Raw genomic sequence first — 8,711 nt, 5'->3', positions numbered from 1 at the left:
ATTATGGGAGAGGGACTTGTAAGTAAGAATCTGTTCACTTCGGGCTAGAACTTCGTGCAAACTGGTGCACATTGTATTCGATCTCTTTAATTCTGACAGAGTTAAGTGTTTACGCAACGGGTACAAACGATAACGTAAAATAATGAGGTAAATTCGTAATAATTAGTGTCACCTATGGTATTTTAATCCTGAAAAGTCACGGATAGCTTTATGATACCAAATAGATTATATAAGATATTGTTCCAAGTTTTCATCAGTCACGATGTCTACAATTGAAAAGGATAAAGTTCAACTGGCTGCAAAGTCAATTTAGTCCCTTCTTTCGATACTACTGTTGTTGTTTTTTCAACGCTGAGGAATAGCCGTTGATCATGTGATTACTGATCGATAGCGAAGAAACAAAACCAAAGTGTTGCTCTCGCAATACTTTAGCCGGTGAAGCCGGACAAAGGTTTCCGCAACACTTCCCGTTGCCCGGGCAACGTAGGTCTAGTTTTTATTGTGAATTTCCTTTCTTGAAGGGTTTTGATCATTTAGGAGATTTTTGCCATTTCGTTTGTTGGTGAGACTTGAAAATTAGCAAGATATAGAAGGGATGATAGTGAGTCAGAACATATTAGGAAAGAATCTGGAGTTTCATTGTTTTGTATTTCTGTTATGGCTATTTCAATTGCTTTAATTTCAGCTTGGAAAATTGAGGACTCATCTGAAAGTCTTTCTTTTATTGAAAAATTTCTATTTTCAAACCAGACACCCTGTCCTATTTTTAGGTATAGTGGTTGTTCATCTGTTTTCTTTTGGATGTGTAGTGAGTAGATGTGTAGTGAGGTGTCAATACAAGTGAGTCCATTCAAAGGTTTATAGTGTTCAATTTTACAGAGTAGGGGATTAAACTGTGTAACTTTTCGATATGAAAATAATTACAGGTAAATTATTTGTTTGCACATCTGGAAAAAAGTTTATTTGTTCTATGATATTTGTTTTGATTAGGTAATTACTAGTAGTGGTTCTTTTCTTTATAATGTAACTAGCTGTTGGGGTGGCGCTTCGAGCCACCCCAACACCTATTTGGTGGGGGCACTTTGCCCCCCCCCCGCGTGCGTAAGTCTATGCGCCATAATAGTTATGCGCCATTGCAGTTGTGTCCCCACCTGCGAATATATATATATATATATATAATATATATATATATATATATATATATATATATATATATATATATATATATATATATATATATATATATTTATATATATATATATATATATATATATATATATATATATATATATATATATATATATATATATATATATATATATATATATATATATGTTTTAACTACGTAAAATGTGCGAACATACAACCTTCTTCGCTGTCCCATTGTTTGTGCATATAAATATATTGTCAGGTTTACCGACTCTTGAACATGCAACATATAATTGTCCATGGGAAAAACAATCCGTATTCAGATCTTTACCTCATTATTCTAATGATTGCCCTTGAGCTTTGTTGATAGTGATTGCTATTCGAACGTTCCCTGTGTCCCCATCGTCATTTATATATCCCCCCTGTGCCCCCCGGCGACCCCATTGTAGTTGTGTCCCGGTCATCATTTATATTCCCTGTGTCCCAGTCTGTAATTTCTCTTTGAGTATCCCGGTCGTCATTTATATTCCCTGTGTCCCGATCGTCATTTGTATCCCGGTCTGTAATTTCTCTTTGAGTGTCCCGGACGTCATTTACAGTCCCTGTGTCCCGGTCGTCATTTGTGTCCCGGTGTCCCGGTCTGTAATTTCTCTTTGAGTGTCCCGGACGTCATTTATAGTCCCTGTGTCCCGGGCGTCATTTGTGTCCCGGTTGTCCATGGGAAAAACAAGATAGAAAAATTATATTGGCTCAAAATGTCTTTAAAATTTTATAAGGAACCTTAGACATGCCGACAATTTGGAAAGTTAACGAAAGGGTAAAATAAAGAGAAATTACAATCTTTAACTAATTTTTCAGCAAAAGCACTGTCTATTCAATGTACCTAAAGCATAAGAAATACATCCTCTGTGTCGGCAAATTTTCAATCAAAGTGGGTAGCACCACAGGGAACCCCCACAGCTGTCACATTGCTTCTTTATTACTTCCTTTGCAAAGATTTTTTACATTTTCCAACCAGGTATGCTCCAATATTTTCAGGGACTGCAATCTTCTAGACTTTAAAAAGAATTCTGTTCCATTTGATCGGAAAAAACATATTATCGTTTTCTAAGGATGCCAGTTTCATTAAAAATCAACATCTCTATCTCCGGTGCAAAACAAGAAAAGTTAAATTATTTTCCTAAGATTTCTGTAGGTCAACTTTTCATTTTCTGTCATTTTTTTTTCAGATGGCAACATCCAAGCTCAACAAGTTATGGCAATAGCGACAAATCAATTATAAATAGTTTAGCCAAAGAACTAAATAAGTTTATGACGGACAACAAACTGCGATTCTTTAAGGTATTCTTTTAAAAGTGATTTATTCGAAAAAATCAATACTAAAAGTAAAAAAATGTAAAAGTAAAACAGACAAACACAAAATTGCTTACAACCCATTTCGAAGTACTAAAATTTTTTTTTAGCATAAATAGTTTGTCTAATTGTCAGTATATACTCATGACACTAACACAGATAAGCACACTCTCAGATAAACACACGAAGAGACAGGAATGTGTTTAAAAAGAAAGAAAAGGAGAAAAGAAGAAAACCAAATGACATACTTCTACCTGATTTACTTGTTTTGGCTGATTCTGGCCGCAAAAGTAACCGTTTTAACAATGATCCCTGTCGGAAATCTGCCTTTTTCCTGGAAGATTTCGGCACTGTGCAGAATCCGAGATTACTTTTTTTTTAGGTTGGCGCTTGTTGAACTGTAGGCGCTAGAAAAAAAGAAGCATTATACAAAAAAAAAATCTCTGAGCAAACTAAAACAAAAATAAATAAAAATAAGAGAAGATATGAGACAGTATTTTGACTCTTTTGACTCAAACAGACGACATACAGAAAAATATCGAGATACACATATTTAAATCAAGATCCATTTAATTATATCAACACATATCAAGAGGGGGGCTGTAACTTTCCCAAATAAGGTTTCAGACCATGACGATATCAATGGTTTAATGTTTCATTTTCATGCGACACCAATTTCGAGGAGTTTCAGGCTCTTTTTTGAAAGTCTTATACATCTGTTTTCGAAACAAATCTTACTATTAATATTAATGGAAATAATAGTTACCATTCGTGAATAAGTAACAAAAAAACATTTTTTTTTTTACTGAGCATGATAAATGGGTATTGACACATGATATTTACATGATGATGGGTATTTACCTGATATTGCAGAAAGGCAACGTTCCAGAAGGAGACATGCAAGAAAAAAAGAGGGATGTTTAGATTTCTAATTTTATGCTCTTTTTATGGCCAAAGTTGCATTTGTGAAAATTTACCACAGTACTGATGTGTCCATATGTATCGTTAGGACACATAGGCAATCGAACTAAAAAAAAAACACTAATAAAATAGAATTTTTAATTTAAAGATGCAGAATATTGACATTAATAAGATCATCATGTTTCTTTCTATTATTATTTACATCTTAATTCATTTAAAATTGTATTTTTGATCCAAATATTATACACAACATCCAGAACTACCACTCATGATCAATTGGATATCTGAATAATTGGACGATTCTGTCAATCACGTATCAAGGACATTTGTTCATTCTATCCACCAAGCTTCATCCCGATTCCTCCACTCCAAGTGTTTTTCCAAGATTTCCCCCTCCAACTCCCCCCAATGTCAAAAGATCTGGTCGGAATTTGAAATAAGAGCTCTGAGATATGAATTCCTTCTAAAAATCAAATTTCATTAGGATCCGATCATCTATTTGTAAGATAAAAATACCACAATTTTCATGTTTTCCAAGAATTCTGGTTTCCCCCTCCAACTCCCCCGAATGTCACAGGATCTGGTCGGAATTTGAAATTAGATTTTTAAAGCACAAGATCCTTCTAAATATCAAATTTCATTAAGATCTGGTTACCCTTTCGTAAGTTACAAATACCTCAATTTTCAAAATTTACCCCCCCCCCCCTCCTCCAATTCCACCAAAGAGAGCAGATCCGGTCCAGTTATGTCAGTCATTTATCTTAGATAGGTTTCTATTCTTCACATCCAGTTTCATCCTGATCTCACCACTTTAAGTATTTTCTAAGATTTCCGGTCCCCCCAACTACCCCTCCTCCCAATTACGCTTGATCCGGTTGAGATTTAAAATAAGATATCTGAGTTACGAGGTCCTTCTAAATATGAAGTTTCATGAAGATCCAATCACTCTTTCGTAAGTTAAATATACGTCATTTTTTCTTATTTTTCAGAATTACCCCCCCCCCCCCCCCGATTGAGCGGATCCGTTCCAATTATGTAAATCACGTATGCAAGACTTCTGCTTATTTTTCCAACCAAGTTTCATCCCAATCCCTCCAATCTAAGCGTTTTCCATCATTTTAGGTTTCCCCACCCCAAACTTCCCCCAATGTCACCAGATCCGGTCAGGATTTAAATTAAGAGCTTTGAGACACAATATCCTTCTAAATATCAAATTTCATTGAGATCCAATCTCCCGTTCGTAAGTTAAAAATACCTCATTTTTTCTAATTTTTCAGAATTAACCCCCCCCCCCCCCGCCCAACTACCCCAAAGAGAGCGGATCCGTTCTGGTTATGTCAATCATGTATCTAGGACTTGTGTTTATTTTTCCCACCATGTTTCATCCCGATCCCTCCACTCTAACTGTTTTCCAAGTTTTAGGTTTCCCCCCTCCCAACTCCCGTCACCAGATCCGGTCGGGATTTAAAATAAGAGCTCTAAGACACGATATCCTTCTAAACATCAAATTTCATTGAGATCCGATCACCGTTCGTAAGTTGAAAATACCTCATTTTTTCTAATTTTTAAGAATTATTCCCCCCCCCCCAACTACCCCAAAGAGAGCGAATCAGTTCCGATTATGTCAATCATGTATCTGGGACTTGCGCTTATTTTTCCCATCAAGTTTCATCCCGATCCCTCCACTCTTAGTGTTTTCCAAGATTTTAGGTCCCCCCCTCCAACTCCCGACAATGTCATCAGATCCGGTCGGGATTTAAAATAAGAGCTCTGAGACACAATATCATTCCAAACATCAAATTTCATTAAGATCCAATCACCCGCTCATAAGTTAAAAATACTTCTTTTTTTTCTATTTTTTGCGAATTAACCGGCTATCTTGGTTAATACCAAGTGCCATAACAAGTAAATTCGATAAGGACTATTGACAATACCCTAATGCTAATTTCCATCAAAACGAACCTGAGCTGAATTGGAGTTTAGCAACAAAATATTTTCAAACAGTTCGTGGTAACGAAATTGTCGTAAGGAGCGACCCGGCTCAATAGTAACCAAAACTCTAAAAAATTGAATTTTGATATCAATAGCTACATAAAAAGAATCGCATTTTAATGCTGATTTTAAATATATAAGTTTCATCAAGTTTAGTCTTACCCATCAAAAGTTACGAGCCTGAGAAAATTTGCCTTATTTAGGAAAATAGGGGGAAACACCCACTAAAAGTCGTAGGATCTTAACGAAAATGACACCATCAGATTCAGCGTATCAGAGAACCCTACTGTAAAAGTTTCAAGCTCCTATCTACAAAAATGTGGAATTTTGTATTTTTTGCCAGAAGACAAATCACGGGTGCGTGTTTATTTATTTTTTTTTTTTTTTTTCCCCAGGAGTCATAGTATCGACCAAGTAGTCCTAGAATGTCACAAGAGGCTCATTCTAACGGAAATGAAAAGTTCTAATGCCCTTTTTAAGTGACCAAAAAAATTGGAGGGCATCTAGGCCCCCTCCCACGCTCATTTTTTTCCCAGTCAACAGATCAAAATTTTGAGATAGCCATTTTGTTCAGCATAGTCGAAAACCATAATAACTATGTCTTTGGGGATGACTTACTCCCCCACAATCCCTGGAGGAGGGGCTGCAAGTTAGAAACTTTGACCAGTGTTTACATATAGTAATGGTTATTGGGAAGTGTACAGACGTTTTCAGGGGGATTTTATTTTGTTTGGGGGTGGGGATGAAGAGAGGGGGCTATGTTGGAGGATCTTTCCTTGGAGGAATATGTCGTGGGGGAAGAAAAATTCAATGACAAGGGCGCAGGATTCTCTAGCATTACTATAAGAAAACAATGAAAAATAAACATGAAAACGTTTTTTCAAATGAAAGGAAGAAGTAGCATTGAAACTTAAAACGAACAGAGATTATTACGCATATGAGGGGTTCTAAAAATACTTTAGCATAAAGAGCGAGGTATTTAGGAGGAGATATATACCTCGCTCTTTATGCTAAAGTATTTTTAGTAATTTCAACTATTTATTCTACGGCCTTTCTGATTCAGGGGTCATTCTTAAAGAAATGGGACAAAACTTACGATTTAGTGTAAAGAGTGAGGTATTAACGAGGGTACCAACCCCCTCGTATACACAATGAAAATATAAGATTATGAAAGTTTGTTACGTAAGTTAATTCTTAAGTTACGAATATTTTTTACTAATAAAACATTCGTTAAAAATTAAAAGTTCTAGTTGCCTTTTTAAGTAACCGAAAAATTGGAGGGCAACTAGGCCTCTTTCTCCACCTCTTATTTCTCAATCGTCTGATCAAAACTAAGAGAAAGCCATTTAGCCAAAAAAAGAATTAATATACAAGTTTCATTTTAATAATTTATGTGCGGAGAGCCAAAACCAAACATGCATTAATTCAAAAACGTTCAGAAATTAAATAAAAAAAAACTAATTCTTTTAGCTGAAAGTAAGGAGCGACATTAAAACTTAAAACGAACAGAAATTACTCCGTATATGAAATGGGTTGTCCCCTCCGCAATCCTTCGCTCTTTACGCTAAAGTTTGACTCTTTGCCACAATTCTACTTTTTAAAACAACTAAAAGCTTTAGCGTAAAGAGCGAGGGATTAGAATAAAAGAATAGGTAAAAGAATATTGATTAATCCCATCTCCTCAAAAATATATTTTCACCATCCATTCACACGGTAGATATTCTCGAATGGGTTTGTTCCTTCTGGGTAAGAAAGCATGGTGAAATTATACCTTCTATGGACACAATGCCATCCATCTCAATTATACTTCTCTGCAAATTCTACACAAAGCTTGTTCCCGAAAATGAACACCCGTGTTCTGCAGAGCTCATAGAAATCTGTTTATACTCCTCCAAAGGATTAATAATATGGCCTCTAGAGATATAACAGGGTGTCAATGGATATTCTTCTGAGTACCCACCATTCTTACTAGCTATATACTAGTATCACCGTTACGGTAGGTAAAGAAACACCTCACAAGGGATAGTCAATTCCTATGTTTAGACAGCCTGATTGCATTAAAGTCATTACTAAAAAGAATACTACTGTTGCCAACAATCTATGAAAAAAGGTTGAGCCTTATATCTCGAATCGGCAAAAAAATTGTTATAAAGGGTATTTTCAATTTCAACAGCAGAAAGAACTTGTTTCCCTAAGAGTAAGCTTATGAAAAATGATGTTGCACTTATGCTACAAATAATTAACGCTTAATGCTATAACCTCTTTTGTTCTAGAGTTACTTTCGATTTACAATTAACTCAAAATCTATTATAACCAAATTTTCACGAGTTTTAGAGACCAAAAGCGTTAAGTACAGGTCTCCCCCACAGTCAAAAGTATAACGTCTTATCAACAATCAACGGTTTAAAAGGCGTTTTATATATTTTTTTTGCTAATCTTCAACATTTTGTAAAATGTCATAAAATATATGCCATATTTCCACGACCTTACTGCATAGTTCTTTTGAAGGACGATAAAAATTCTTCTTTAATAATTTTATTAGGTTCTTAAAAGTTTCCTCTAGGCTTCTCATACAAGCCTAGATACTCATGAAAACGCCAAAAGGATTTTTGGGGTTAGGATGCTCATCCATAGACCAGAAGCTATCGTCAACACAAAAGTACTGTATACACTGTTATTTGATTTAAAAATTCAATGCATGAAAACGATGCATTTTCGCGAAAGAAAAGACACAATTTTAGAGATCAGATCGGGCATAAGTCGAATCCTCTAAGTTAACAATCTTAAACCAAACAGACTAAATTGAATGAAGAAATCCAGCACAAAAAGAAACGGAAATGGCCATTAATACGAGTTGTGCAACCCTCATTTAACTCCCCAAAACAATTAGTAGCATTGCCTCTTCAATGAATACGCAATATATTTTCAATTGGAATTATTCTTAACCCGATGGTCAATATATTTGAAAGAATGAATTATTTTAGTCATTTTATGATTATTATTACTTCGCCATTAGTAAGCATATAGATACAGTAAACCCTGGCATTGGGGTTTTTGGACAAGCAAGATCCTCTTTCCTACTTTTATCAGGTTCACTCTATATATAAAAAAGTCCTAGCTACATTTTTTAAGTTTAGCATTAATCCGCAAATATAAAATGGCGGGCCCAAAATAGGTCTGTCGAAACTGTTTTTGAAACATAACCACAATATCACTTTTCCTTCATGGCATCCCCTTCTTAAAAGGGGATGCTTAAAGTTGAAAGTATACAATAGTTGTTCATGTATAGTAAGTGC

Source organism: Artemia franciscana, chromosome 4, assembly GCF_032884065.1.
Source record: "Artemia franciscana chromosome 4, ASM3288406v1, whole genome shotgun sequence".
Lineage (NCBI taxonomy): Eukaryota > Metazoa > Arthropoda > Branchiopoda > Anostraca > Artemiidae > Artemia > Artemia franciscana.
Note: the sequence above shows the minus strand (reverse complement) of the source record.